The following is a 14489-nucleotide window of genomic DNA, read 5'->3' as shown; positions in this document are numbered from 1 at the left end:
TTATTGGTGACAGTAGCAGTAGCTACCCAATGTGTTGGAGAAAAGACAGAATAGACAAGATGACTACCACTCCCCATCTCCTTGAAAGACTTGGCATAGTTATGGAATGGGACCTCATTTCAGGATGCTGTGGTTCCTTGCCGCTCAGACCATTTGTAAAATAAGATATAGGAATTGTGGCTCATACAGGGGTTGGTATACAACATTGATAGGAAGCTGGTACCCAAGCAACTTGCACATTTGAAATACAGTTTTGTTTTGGACTTCCTCTACTACCAGTGGGTGCTTTTTGTTTATTTTTGGAGACAGGTCTCACTATGTAGTCTGGTGGCCTAGAATTTAGAGATCACCTACCTCCATCTCCCACGTGTGCCACTATGCTCAGTTCGACTAGCTAGCCTGTAGCCGTGTGGATCAGGCTGGCGTCCGATGTGGCAGTTTGGCTGAGTGCTGGGATTGCAGTCATGTACTACCATGCATAGCCAGACTTAGCTTGACAGCTTGCAGATCTCGTTTCACACGTGTGACACCTTTGTAGCTTTTATGCCCAGAATGGTCTTCATTTTGAAATTGAAATCCTTCATCTTTCTGAAATTATACTCAGTGGGCATTTTGACTTGGTTTGTGTGGCCTAGACTATGTTTAATTGAAGCAGTTAAGTTTAAAAGGGAGAGTGCCCCACTCCCCTGCCCCTCTGTAACAGGGTTTCTCTTGTCCTGGAGCTCGCGCTGTAGACCAGGCTGGTCTCAATCTCCTGCCTCCTATTTGGCCTAGGATTACAGAATATCACCTAACTTGGTTTTTGGAGGTGCTTAGGGATGGCAGAGAAATATGCACATGTTAGAATTTTCGTACAGGAAGTTTCAGGTTTTGAGGTTTTGAAGTAGGTTCTAGTTTGAAAACGTTTGCATATGAAGTTAAAAATTTTAGGGAGATAGGGTTTGCATAGACTGGTGTCAGGTAGTTGGAATTTCTCATGGAGTAAGAAAATAGATCATGTTCATTTGTTTTAAGTGTCTTTGTTAATGCATGACTGACTGTTGGGCAGAAGCAATAAATGTGTAATATGAAGTTAAAAATTTTAGGAGATAGGTTTGCATAGACTGGTGTCAGGTAGTTGGAATTTCTCATGGAGTAAGAAAATAGATCATGTTCATTTGTTTTAAGTGTCTTTGTTAATGCATGACTGACTGTTGGGCAGAAGCAATAAATGTGTAATATGAAGTTAAAAATTTTAGGGAGATAGGGTTTGCATAGACTGGTGTCAGGTAGTTGGAATTTCTCATGGAGTAAGAAAATAGATCATGTTCATTTGTTTTAAGTGTCTTTGTTAATGCATGACTGACTGTTGGGCAGAAGCAATAAATGTGTAAGATCTTAACGATACTACAGAAGTTGTTGGACATTAGAGTGTTGTTTGCTTGTTATTTTTTTGTTTTTAGAGACAAGAGTTCTCTGGCCCTGGCTGCCCCCAAACTCAGATCCTCCATCCTCTACCTCCTAAGTGCTGGCTTTAAAGACATGCCCCTCCACTGCCTGGTTTAGAACGGCCTATTTCAGTGAAAACGGAAATTCTGGCTTCATACGGTAGCTTGTGGGCATGTGCAGAACAAGGACTTCATTTAACTAGCTACACTCTCCCAGATGAGGTTTGTGGTTTATTGCTTGAAATTATGCCATAAACCTGTTCCTTACAAGGGTGGTAAGTGAGCACCAGGTGTAGTGCAGATGAGATTTTTGTTTTAATTTTATGTGTATGAGTATTGCTTGCATGTCTATCATCTGTGTGCCTGGTTCCCAGGGAACCTAGAAGGTTAGAGCCCTTAGGACTGAGTTTTGAGCCACCATGAGTGCTGGGTACCAAAACCTAGGCCTTCTGTAAGCACTAAGTGCTCTTAACCACTGAGCCACTTCTCTAGCCCTGAAAGAAGCCCCTTCAGAAGCAATAGGAAGAGTGATGTGCCCTTCAGAGAAGTGGGTAAGGAAGCTTTTCCTGGACAGGAGTGGCATGCGTCTTAGTGCTGTTAGCTATGAGTTTTGTCATACATGTTGAAGACTTGCCATCCAGTTGTCATATAGTGTCAACTAGTTAATCTGGTAGCCAGCGTTTTCTCTGTGATTTGGTTTTTGTTTATAATTTACTTTAAATTCGTGTGACTTCATGATAGAATTTGAACTAGACAGCCGACTTAGACGACCACAGTGCCGTGCTGAAGGTCAGATTGGCACAAACTAGCTAAGTCTGCTCCTGGGTGAGGACTGACGGGAGACATGGGCTGCGGTCTGAATTTCAGCGTGTGTACTCAGGTATGTGTAGATGAGTTCAGTGTGCTTCCTCACAGGACACACCCTGACTTCACCCTTTCCCTCCAGCTAAAATTCACCTTGTGGAGACACTGGGGAGTACTTTGAGATTCCTTGCTCTTGATGTAAAATGAGGGCCCAGGCTAGACCAGTCAAGGAGACCCTGGAGTAAGCTTGCATGGGGACAGTCACCTTTGGGATGACAGTGCCAGAGGGTCACTGAATCTGATGCCCTTTTCTTGGCTTCATGTTGACTCCACCTGCTGCAAACAACCTCCTGTCTGACTCGCTTGGATACCTTTCAGATGTAGCTATGACTTGGCTAGCTGGTTTCAGGTACCATGTAGTTACCTGTCAAAGCTACAGCCTTCCGTACTGTAGGCCGTGTATTTAAATCTGGGCAAGAGTGTATCTTCTGCAAGGGAAAAGAAACCATGCAAGTTATTTCCTTACGTGGTAGCATGGAGTGTTACCTCAAACTAGCGTTCCCTCTGTAGTCAAGGGCGTATGTATTTTCAAAAAGATGACCATTGATACGGCATATGTTAGTTGATTAATCTTTGGTTGCTGATGGAATTCTAAGTAAAACATGGCACATGGAGTTTTTGTTTTGCAGATTTCAAACTGGCCAGGTATGTTAAGACTGACGTTCAAAGAGGTCTTTACCAGCCCTTGAATGGTAGCTGTTTCTCACATTACTTAAGTTAGTGGGAGATTAAAAAAAAAAGTACTAGACTGTATGCTAAACATTGCATCCTTTTGAGTTTTGAACTAATTTTAATAGGTGTAATATTGTATAGGTAAATGACTTAAATAACAGTTCTTTATAGTAAATTATGCACCATACTTAGGACACAAGCCTGTGTACTAGAAGTGGCAGCAGTTGGGACCTGCAGAGATCTTAATCCTGGATTGAATGCAGATGTGCAGTTTGAGAGATCATGAGTCAACTTTGCGACTATAGGCAAAGTGGTTTGGATGAACAAATGTAGTTGACAATACTAAAAACAGTCCATAGAGTTTTCCAAGGGAACTTGTGGCCAGGGTACTAAACTGCCCCATGCACAGTAGGTAACACACTGCAGAGCAGCACCCTGGCTTTCTGATGACCTCTTCACAGAACGGTCTCATTTGTTTTTGAGGTAGGGACTCTGTATACCCTTGGCTGTCCTGGAACTTACTGTGTAGATCAGGCTGGCTTCAAACTAAGGGAGACCTGACTGCCTCTCTGCCTCCCGACTGCTGCACTACCACATACTGCTCATTTAGTTCTGAAAAGCACCCTTTGGGACTGGTTCCATGACAATACTGTGTATGGAGCCTTTAAGAAAATGCTTTCCTGAAGTGACCGTGGTAATGGAGCTGGGGTTTAGCCTCACTGAAGCTACACAAAAAGTACCACTCCAGAAATTGCAGGGACTTGGGCTGGAAGACAAGCACTTTTTTGGTTTTTCAAGAGGGTTTCTCTGTGTAGCTTTGCGCCTTTCCTGGAACTCACTTGGTAGCCTAGGCTGGCCTCGAACTCACAGAGATCCGCCTGGCTCTGCCTCCCGAGTGCTGGGATTAAAGGCGTGCGCCACCACCGCCCGGCGACAAGCACATTTTAAAGTCTGTTGAAATAGGTAGTAGCTAAAGCTTGCTTTCCAATGAACATTTCTGAGGTAGTTAAGAGAAATAAAGAATGGGTCTCCATCTAGGCTTGACAAAATTTGATGTCAAAATGTTTCCTCATGAGTCTGGACCAATTGGAAACAACCCTTATTCCTTTGACACATCTTTTTAAACCTGTGAAATCACACTAACGAGGCAGAGCCAGGCAGATCTTGTTGAGTTCGAGGCCAGCCTGGTCCACAGAGCAAGATCCAGGAAAGGTGCAAAGCTACACAGAGAAACCCTGTCTCAAAAACGGGGGAAAGAAAAAAAACCTGTGAAGTCAGCATGCTGACCCTGTAAGTTTCTCTAACAATTAGGATCGCAACTTTTTCTGAACAGGTTTTTAGAAGTACACGTGTTAAAATACCAATTGCTGTCCAAGAAAGTGGCAGCTGATGGAGACTGAAGTAGTGAACACGTGATGATTGAGTTGATTGGCGTTCATTGCTCTGAGTGTCATAGCTCGCCACGGAGGTATCTGTGGCCTTCTGGAAAAGATGGCATTAGTCCACAGACCCACAGCCGAGAACCTAACAGAGTACATTATAACAGACGTTACACTGCAATGGTCTGGTAAGCTTGGATCCCTGCCAAGTTAGGAGCATCACCCTTTGCTTTTTTTCAAAATCATCTTTTGATTTGACAATACCTAGTTTTAACTTTCTTTTGTATAATTTTTTTAATCAATGTACTGTTGAATATTAAAACAGTACATATGTATGTTTGAGGCAGTCAGCTGGCCACAGACTCGGAGCGAGCTTTCCTGTTTTGGCTTCTAGAGTAGTAAGATTACAGGTATGTGCCGCCACATGTGTTCTCTATGAGCAGTGTTTATGTTCACATGATCACCTGTAAAAATCATACAGAATATTTCTAGTGCCTCAGAAGGCTCCCCTGTGCCTCCCCTCAGTTTATTACCTCTCACAAACCCTAATGAAAACACTCCTAACCATACATTTGTGTTTGCTCTTGAGCTCACACATTGGTGTGCTTGGCTTTCATGGACCATATGTCTGCTTTATTCACATGTATGTAGTGCTTTTTGTTGCTATGTTGAGACCATATAGGAGTGTCAGTTTATGTCTTCTGGGGAGAAACCTGGTTAGTTCTTGGCTGTAAGGAGCCCAAGCCTGTGACTAGACAGGAATGACAGTAGGACAGGCAGAGTGGGGTGATGTGCTGCTGTGACAGGCCTGCTGACCGCTAGCAGGCTGCAGCTTGATGGATTGCACTGAGAGGACGGAGGCCCAGAACTCCTGGGACAGTGTAACATTGATGACTGCGGGACAATTAATGTCTTCATTGATTTCCAAAGAAAGAACAATTTCAGAATGTCTGCAAAATCAGTATTAAAATGTGGGTGCTTAATGGATTAGAAAGTTCAGTGTTGTAAAATGGATCCTATTTGTCAAGTTAAGGTAAATCTACACTTTTTCTTTTTGAAAATTTAATTTTTTGCCGGGCGGTGGTGGCGCACGCCTTTAATCCCAGCACTCGGGAGGCAGAGCCAGGTGGATCTCTGTGAGTTCGAGGCCAGCCTGGGCTACCAAGTGAGTTCCAGGAAAAGGCACAAAGCTACACAAGAGAAACCCTGTCTCAAAAAACAAAAAAAAAAAAAAAAAAAGAAAATTTAATTTTCTATTCTAACTTTGAATGTCTTACCTACATGCATGTCTCCACACATTTATTCCTGGAACCCTTGGAACTGAGGTTACAGACACCATGAGCTGCCCTGTGGGTCCTGGGAACCAGACCTAGCTCTGTAAAAAAAAAAAAATGCTCTTAGCGTTGAGCCATCCTTCCAGCCCTAAAATTTAATTTCTTAAATATTTGTCTATCCTACCATGTACATCCGTCTATCCACTCCAATAACTTCCCCTTTCCTTGCTCACCTCTCATCAGATGTTAGGAAGGACATTCGCTGCTGGGAGATGAGGCTCCGGTGACAGGCTGCAGCAGCCCCAAGACGGCTTTGCAGGGAGATCACCCCGAAGGCTGGGATTCCAGTAATGTTGAGAATTTTTATAAACTTAAAAGTGCTTAACATTTGGCCACAGTTGCTATTTTATTTCCATCTTTTTTCCTCTCTCTCTTCATGGAACTAAGATTGAACCCAGGACCAGCCAGCCAGCATGCTGTCTGTTTTCTGTTTTGATTTTAGACACTGGCTGAGCTGGCCAGGTCAGCCTCATACTTGAGTTCCGCATGCCTCAGTCTCCCACACAGCTGGGATTGCAGATGTTGCCACTACTCAGCAGTTTGTTTTGAACCATTGTAAAATGGCTGGTCTATGCCCCTTCCTCTCCGTCTGTGTGTCCTTTGGAGAAAGTGAATTCTCTTACACAGCATGGTTTAGGGGAACAAAACTTGAACTTTGCAGTCCTGTGGTCCTTGTCCTGCAGCATCTTTTCTCTGCCAGGCCAAGCCTGTCTTCTCTTACTGCGACTCGTGCGATTGACATTTTGTAATGTTATTCAATTTGGATTCAGTGTTACATCCTTAAAATTAGATTTCAGGTATTACATCCACAATCTACACTGTGGCTGTGTCTTCACCTGAGTGCCACAGCCAGGGCCAGACTACTTTTCCTCTGGTCCTCACTGGTGACCTCTCTGACCAACATGCAGCTGGGTTTACCAACGGGATAGTTACTTACCAAATTAACTATTTTTCCCCCTAATCAGCAGTTTGTGGAGAAACTGACTTGTGCAAAATTATCAACTCCCTATCCCTCCAAGCTTCCTTACCAAAACAAAACACGTGATTCTTGATGATTTTCCCAGTTTCACAAGTCTTCCCGTTGTTTGCTGTAAGGACCCATGACTTCCACTTTTAAACTCAGCCCACAATCTGTTAAGACTTTATCTTGAGCTCTCATTTTCTCAGACTTGGTTTGTAGTGTCCTGGTCTCCATGAGTGCATAGTGATCCCAACTCGGAGCTTAACTAATTCCTTGGCTTACCAAGAGCTTCAAGGTTTAACTTGTACCTAGTTAACCTTAGCCCTAGAACTAGACCTTGTATTTTATATCTGTCTGTATCTTACACATATTTTTAAAACTGTGTGGTGTGAGGATGAATATACATGTACCTATCAGGATGACTTTCAGGGCGGCAAGCGCCCTTTCCTCTGAACCATTGCACTAACCCCCCCACCCCTTAATTGTAAAGATTTTTCTTTTGAGACAGGGCCTCAATGTAGCCCAGGCTGACCTTGAACTCACAGTATAGCCCAGTCCATCCCCGAACTTGGCTGCCTCAGCTTCCCAAGTGCTTGAGTTAATAAGCAGTGATTCTCAACCTGTGGGTCATGAACCCTTGGGGGTTGAACACCTGTTTCATGGGGGCTGTGTATCAAATATCCTGCATATTGTACGTTTACATTATCATTCATAACAGCAAAAGAATGTGCTGAGAACCACTGCTCTGGAGTCTCGGCTGTGGTTTGTATCCAGAGAGTTTCTCTTTTTCTAATTATTACTTCCCTTGGTTTGTGTGACTGTAGACTCCCTCCCATGCAATGATAAATAGAAATGCTAGAACTCTGTTCTGCTCCTGCCCCGAGGTGAGGCTTCTGATGTCTCCACGTTAATAAGGCTGGCTGCAGGATATAGTGCCGTACAAGCACACACAATTCATGTAGGATGTGTGTTCAAGTAAATGTGTATATATTGATGCTAAGGAAAGTAGTAAGTATTGTGGGTATATGTGTGTGTGGATATGTGTGTGTGTGTGTGTGTGTATATATATATATGTGTGTGTGTATGTATATATATGTGTGTGTGTGTGTATATATATGTGTGTGTGTGTGTATATATACACACACACATACACATGTATGTCTACTATGAACTGTGCTCTTTAATTCATTTGAATCTTTGTGAGCCAGTTAAATATACCCTTTATAGGCAAATGAGGTCCATTCACATGTACCGGTATTTGTTATAATCACTAGATATGGAATGTGGCATTTTTTAAATGAGGTATATCTTTACTACTTCAAAATATTTTGTTTGCTATTTGAAGAAGCATATGTTTTTATTCTTTATGCAGTTTTTCTTGTTGAAGCTTTTTTTCTTCTTGTCTGCCAATCTTTGTGGTTTTTGATTGTTGGTTTGCTGTATAGCCCAGGCCTTGAGCTCATTGGGAATGCCAGACTAGTCTTGAACTCACAGCCTACCTACTCCAGCCTCCCAGGTGCTTACATGATAAGCCTAGACAATAAACCTGGCTGGTCTGTCAATTTTAAATACATTTTTTTGTAGGTCTTATGTAGCCCAGGATGACTTAGAATTTCTTGCCTTCTCCCTGGTACTGGAATTCTAGGCATGCATTGCCATGCCCAACTCTCCCACCTCTCCCAACACGGAAAAGTTTTCTCAATATGAAATGATTCTTGGCAGATATTTTATTGAAAAGTATAATAACTCAATTAACCTAAACTCATTTTTTCTTTAGACATTTTCATTTGAATATGTTAATTATACATAATTACAGGCTTTATCATGACATTTTCATACATGTGCATTGTCCCCATCTCAAGTCTGGTTTTTGGTTCTTTTGTTTTTTAATGACCCCATGAGTTTCATCAGGGTTGCTTCTAGGAGCTTGTTCACAGGAGCATGGACTGTCTCTGGCCATCATGCCCAGACCTCCACAATGCCTTCTGAAACCCATATGGTAACTGTCCAGCAGTTACTGAATCCTTTCATTTCTTCCTTCTCTTAATGTGTGTGTGGGGGGAGCTGCATGTATACCACATGCATGCAGTGTAGGAGGAGGCCTGAAGAGGGCACCAGATCCTTGGCAACTGGAGTTCCACACAGTTCTGAGCCACGGTGTGGGTGCTGGGAATCAAACCCTGGTCCTCTGGAAGAGCAGCCAGTGCTCTCACTGTAGCTGCTTCCCCCCCACTTCTCCCAATCTTTATTTTTGTTGTTTCTTCCTTTTAATTTGATATTTGAAAATATACAAAGTCTAGTAAGCTCTATCGTCCTCCCAGTGTTCCATCAGCCATTTTCAATAACAACGGTTTTCTCTCTCTCTTTTTGAGACCGTTTCTCTGTGTAGTTTTGGTGGCTGTCCTGCATCTCACTCTGTAGCCCAGGCTGGTCTTGAACTTACAGAGATCTGCCTGGCTCTGCCTCCCGAGTGCTGGGATTAAAGGGGTGTGCCACCTCCGCCCGGCCAGTTTTCTTATCTATGTCCCACAACCTACAAGTGCCTAGATGATGGGGAAGCAACTTCAAACATTGTGCACACCTTTAATCCCAGCTCTTAGAGGCAGAGGCAGTCGGGTCTCTGAGTGAGTTCCAGGACAGCCAGGGCTACACAGGGAAGCCCTGTCTCAAAAAACAAAGGAAAAAGAGTGATACTATTTTGGGGGCAGGCCAAGGGGATTGTTTGTTGTTAGTTTTATGAGATATAAGATAAAGCCTCACTATGTATCCCGGGCCGGCCTTGAACTTGTGGAAATCTTAGGTAAGCCTCCCAAGTGTTGGGATGATAGCGTGTGGCCAGCATGCCTGGCTAGACACACATTCTTTACTGTTAATCTGTCCAGTCAGCGTGCGTGCACACTACCCCAGTGGTTTGTGTATGCTTCTAGTCCTGTGAAGTGTGCTTCTAAGACTTGCCTGCCTTTTTCTTTTTTCTCTTTTGTTTTTTGTTTTGTTTGTTTTGAGGCAGGGTTTCTCTGTGTAACCTCCCTGGCTGTCCTGGAACCTACTTTGTAGACCGGGTTGGGCTAAAACTCAAGAGATCTGTCTACCTCTGCTTCGCGAGTGCTGGGATTGAAGGTATACACCACCACGCAGCTTTCTTTTTTCTTTTAATTTTTGGGGCTTAAACCTAGGACCTTGAACATGTGAGTCAAGTGGTCCACCACTGAGTTACATCTCCAGCCCTTTTAAAAATTTTACTCTGAGAAAAAGTTCTCTTGTTGAAGCCTTCCAAGCAGTTGAAATTAAACATGTGCACCATCATCACATCAGGCTCTTAAAAATTGGGTTGTTGAGATGTAGAAGTTGTCTCTGTGTTCTGGAAACAAGTCCTAGGTCTTGTGTGCCGTGAATAATTTCTTCCATTCTGTGATGTGCATATTCTCTAAATCATGGCTTCTTGAACTGCAGGTCAAGAAGGGCCATATGAAATAACTGAATATAAAGATGATTTTAAAACTGGCAACAGTGAAAAGCTTCTAAAATTAAGCAAACAAAATTAATTAAAAATCAGATGCATAACAGATGTGAGATGTTTCTGCCAGTGTGCACCCAGGCTGTATTGGTGGTTTCAGTACAGTCTTGATCCTGAGCACAGAGCATCCACGCTTCACACCGTTCACGTGGTCACTCTGCCCAGCCTGCCAGAAACAGCTCCGCTCAGGTCGAGAAGATTGTGTGTTGTGGGTAGCAGTATTTTTCCTGTACATAAAAAGCTTTCTGCTCTTACAGAAACAATGAGCTAATCATGGAAAACAAAGGCCTTCAATGTTTTCCTATTGCCACTTGTATTTTTCTTTTATTTTATGTTAGAATATTTAGTATTTTTTGTTGTTTATTTTTGGTTTTTTGAGATAGGATCTCACTATGTATCCCTGGCTGTCCTGGAACTCATTATGTAGATCAGGCTGGCCTTGAACGTGGAGCTCTGCTTGCCTACTCGAGTTTCAATAGAAAAAAAAGAAGAAGAAGAAGCAACAACTGCCCAATGAATTTTGATCTGAGATGAGGACTGGGTTTCCAACCATTTCTGAAACAGCCCCAAGCATGTTCCTGCTGCTACATTTCTGTGAAATGGCTTCTCAGCACTGATGGCCATAAGACCAGCATTTGATTTAATTTTGCAAACACTGAAGATGTTCTAGATCCCAAAGTCTTAAATATTCAGCCAAGATTTAATTTGTTCAGGAAAAATAAGCACATACATCTCATTCTTAATAAATATGAACGTGTGAAAATTGTTTTAGGTAAGTCATAAATTTATTTACCAGTAAATGTTGGTTTGTATAGTTTTATACACCTGTATACCCAGGGCCATGCAGGAGTTCCTCTGTGGCACTGGTCGTGAGTGGAAAAAGTCTTAAGCTCTCCTCTAAACGGCGCCTTCTGATGAGCAGAAGGTTTATGTGAGTAAATCAGCTCTGATCTTTGCATTTGGCTCAGGCTCTGTCCCGTCAGTCCTCCATCAGTAGGAACACTGTGTGGACTTCATGTGGACGAGTGTCTAGATGGTGGGTGGCCATTAGCGCAGCCCTGGGCTAGCCCAGCATCAGCTGTGAAGTCTGCTCTGTCCCTCTCCAACAAACCTCTTCTAAAATCAATTCAGAACAAGTAGAAAGTTTCTTATAACTGGAGTTGGGCTGAGAACGGAGTTAGAAAATAAAATTCAAACAGCTTTTGTATCCTGAAGAGTGATTTTAACTTTATATTTTTAGTATTTTAAAATGTTATGTGGATGAGTGTTTTGCCTGCATGGAGTATGTACACCATGTGTGTCTGCGGATCCACTGGAACTGAAGTCACGTGATTGTGAGCCGCCACATAGGTGCTGGGAACATGAGAATGTTATAAGTGTAAAATAAGTGAAAAAAATCGAATAAAGTAGATCTTAACAGCTGAGCCAGTTCTCCAGCCCCCAACCCCAGTTTCTTAAGTATGCAAATTGTGTGTGTGTGTGTGTGTGTGTGTGTGTGTGTGTGTGTGTGTGTGTATACACACGTGTGTACGTGTACAGTGCTGGCAGAGACCGTCAGAGCCCCTGAATCTAGAGCTGCACATGACTGGGAGCTGCCCGCCAGGGATGCTGAAAACTGAATTCAGGTACAAGAGCAGTGTATGCTCTTAACCTCTGAGCCATCTCTCCTGCCCAGTGACGTTTTTAAAGGAGGCTTTTAACGTGGTCAAATCCAAACAGCCATGTCTACATCCAAGCCTCAAATTTCCTGTGACAGACTCAAAATATTCACTCTGTTGCTGAGAATGACTTTTTTTTAAAGTTGAATTTAATTTTTTATTTGAAACTATCACAAAAGGTGTAAAAAGTTTAGAAATACAGTGTGAAGAGTTTATTTTTTAACCACTTGAAAGTAAGTTTATAAGTTTACCTAGTCACAGTGTTTTGTCACAGCAATAGAAAAGTCGCTAAGACGTATGTCCAGCCTTATGGACCAGCAAATGTGAACTGCCCTGTGACAGACTGGAGTCAGGGAAATTAGAGCAGACATCCAAGAGCCCCCAGCACAGAGCTGAGGAAATTTTCTGTGTGGAGCGAGACTTGTGGGTAAAGCAGCAGGGCAGGTCTGTGGCTTGGGGCTACAAAGGGCTCGAATGGAAAGAGCCAGAAGTGGAACAAAGCAAAGTGGAGGAAAGCAGGGACAGAGGTCCCCGGAGCTCGTGAGGAGCCTTGTCTTTCTCTCGAGCTGGGGGAGCCAGGATAGAAATGGAGGTCAGCAGGTGACGCAACCACACTTGCCCTGAACTCTAGCATAGCACAGTGAGCAGGAGACGGCACAGGGGAGCTGTCCAGGAGGAAAATGTCAGCACCCAGATCCACGGGACCAAAGTTCAAAAATCTAGAATGGATGGGCCTTGAAGCTGGGACAAGCAAGATAGAGACTGACATCAGGGATGATCTTTACTTGGGCTTACTACCACTTGGATGAGTCATGTTGTCACCCCCAGGGAAATGACCAGGCATTGACTTACCAAATTCACTGGATTCTCTTGAAGTTGGGGAACTTTTCCTGAAGAGAAGGGGGTGCAGACCTCAGCTGCAGTTACCACAGTCCACTGCCGAGAGGATGGGGGGACCAGTCTCTAGCCCTAAGGAGACCACAAACTTGAATGTCATCAGGCAAGATGCCAAGATATGCAGTCCTTGGGACCCCAAGGGAGGCGATTCCCTGTCCAGTTCACCGCTGCGGGCACACGACTGAACCACACCGTCAGAATTCAGCCTGGTCTCTGAGATGGCCTATCAAGTGAGACCTTGGCTCCAGCTAAAACAGAGCTGGCAAGGTAGAGGGGTTGGTGCCAACAGCGTCCGCCAAGCTGGCAAGTGGCACGAGAGAGGAACTGGGGGACTCTGGAGCACTTTGTTTCCACTGTGAATGACCAGACACGAACGCGCGCACTCGGCATCCTCTGAGTGTGTCACCCTGGGGCCGCTCTTTTTAAGAGACCTGGATCTTAGAAAAAATTCTCTGTGTATTTTAGATATTTCTCCTCAATGGTACCTAGATGTCTTTGGCAAATGTGTTAGATTTTAAAGTGAAATGCTAAGTCAGGGAGGAAGTTACCACAAGAACTGGTTTTTCAGGATCCCCTGGGTAGTCAGGCAAAGAGGTTGTGTTTAAACCAGTAAAAGCAGCCAAACTCCCCGGATGTTTGTCTAAGACAATCTAGTTGCTTTCTGCATAGCCCACTGGTGATGGGTGGCGTGCAGTCTTGTCAAGGGGCCAGGTTGGCTGCACGTTTTTATCTCAGGATGTGGACGAAGGTGAGTGCTTTAAACATGGCAGCTTGTTTGCTTCATGGGTTTGGGGTTTGGGCTATTCACTCAAGTGGTCAAGAGACACAGGCAATCTCAGGTAAAGACAAGACACCATCCACAAAAGCACAGCGATTCAGGAGCTCTGGGAACTGGCCCCACAGAGGCAGAGTCAGCAGCCACTGCGCTCTTCCCTAAGCTGGAGGAACAGTGGGCTTGAGCGTTAAGCCGCTGGCACTTCAAGTCCGTGGCTGTCACACTTCCTGAAGAACAGGTCTCTGGCCCAAGCCCAACCTCAGAGCTGGCAGCTGGCTCTGGAGGAGGGTCTGCCTCTGCTGGCGGAATTCTACTCTGAGGAAATGGTACTCTTGACGTTTGGTACATTAGTTACTTCAATTACACTTTAGTGACAACCTGGGAGGTCATTCTAGATGGCTCCCTGGCTCTGAACACTGGAGAGCAGATGAACTTCCTGCAACCCTCCAGCTATAAGCAAGCAGTGACTGGTGCTGGGACTTGACCCTGAGTTATGATGCTTTCCTGTGCTTCCAAAACAATTTATCTTGCTGCTCTTTAAATTCTGGGCCCAGCTCCACACTGGGGCTAATGTGTGGTTGATAGGAAAGGGTAACAGTCTACATGAAAGGGGGTGCTTGATTAGGGATTTTTCTCCTTAGCTTTGGGCGGCCTGACTGCAGGAACAGCTGGATGCTGACATCGTGATCCTGAGTCTGAGGCAGAGAGGGCACACCTCCTAATCCTTCCCAAACGGTTCCACCCCTGGGACTGAGCATTCAAACACATGGGCCTATGGGAGCGTTCTCATTCACACCCCCACGATGCAGTATTATTTTTGTTCAAATTATGTGTTAAATGTGCTGGAGAGGTGGCTCAGCTGTTAATGGCTAGGCTCACAACCAAAAATATAAAATGTGTGTTAGTTAAATGATGGGCAGTGAGTGATTTGGTCCAAGCATCTAACACAGACCCAGTTAACTGGAGCCTTCCCTCATTCCCCAAATCCAGCCTGGAAGAGGAACCATC

The sequence above is a fragment of the Peromyscus leucopus genome, chromosome 20 (assembly GCF_004664715.2).
Source record: "Peromyscus leucopus breed LL Stock chromosome 20, UCI_PerLeu_2.1, whole genome shotgun sequence".
NCBI lineage: Eukaryota > Metazoa > Chordata > Mammalia > Rodentia > Cricetidae > Peromyscus > Peromyscus leucopus.
The sequence above is the reverse complement of the archived record's forward strand: the minus strand, read 5'-3'. Positions refer to the sequence as shown.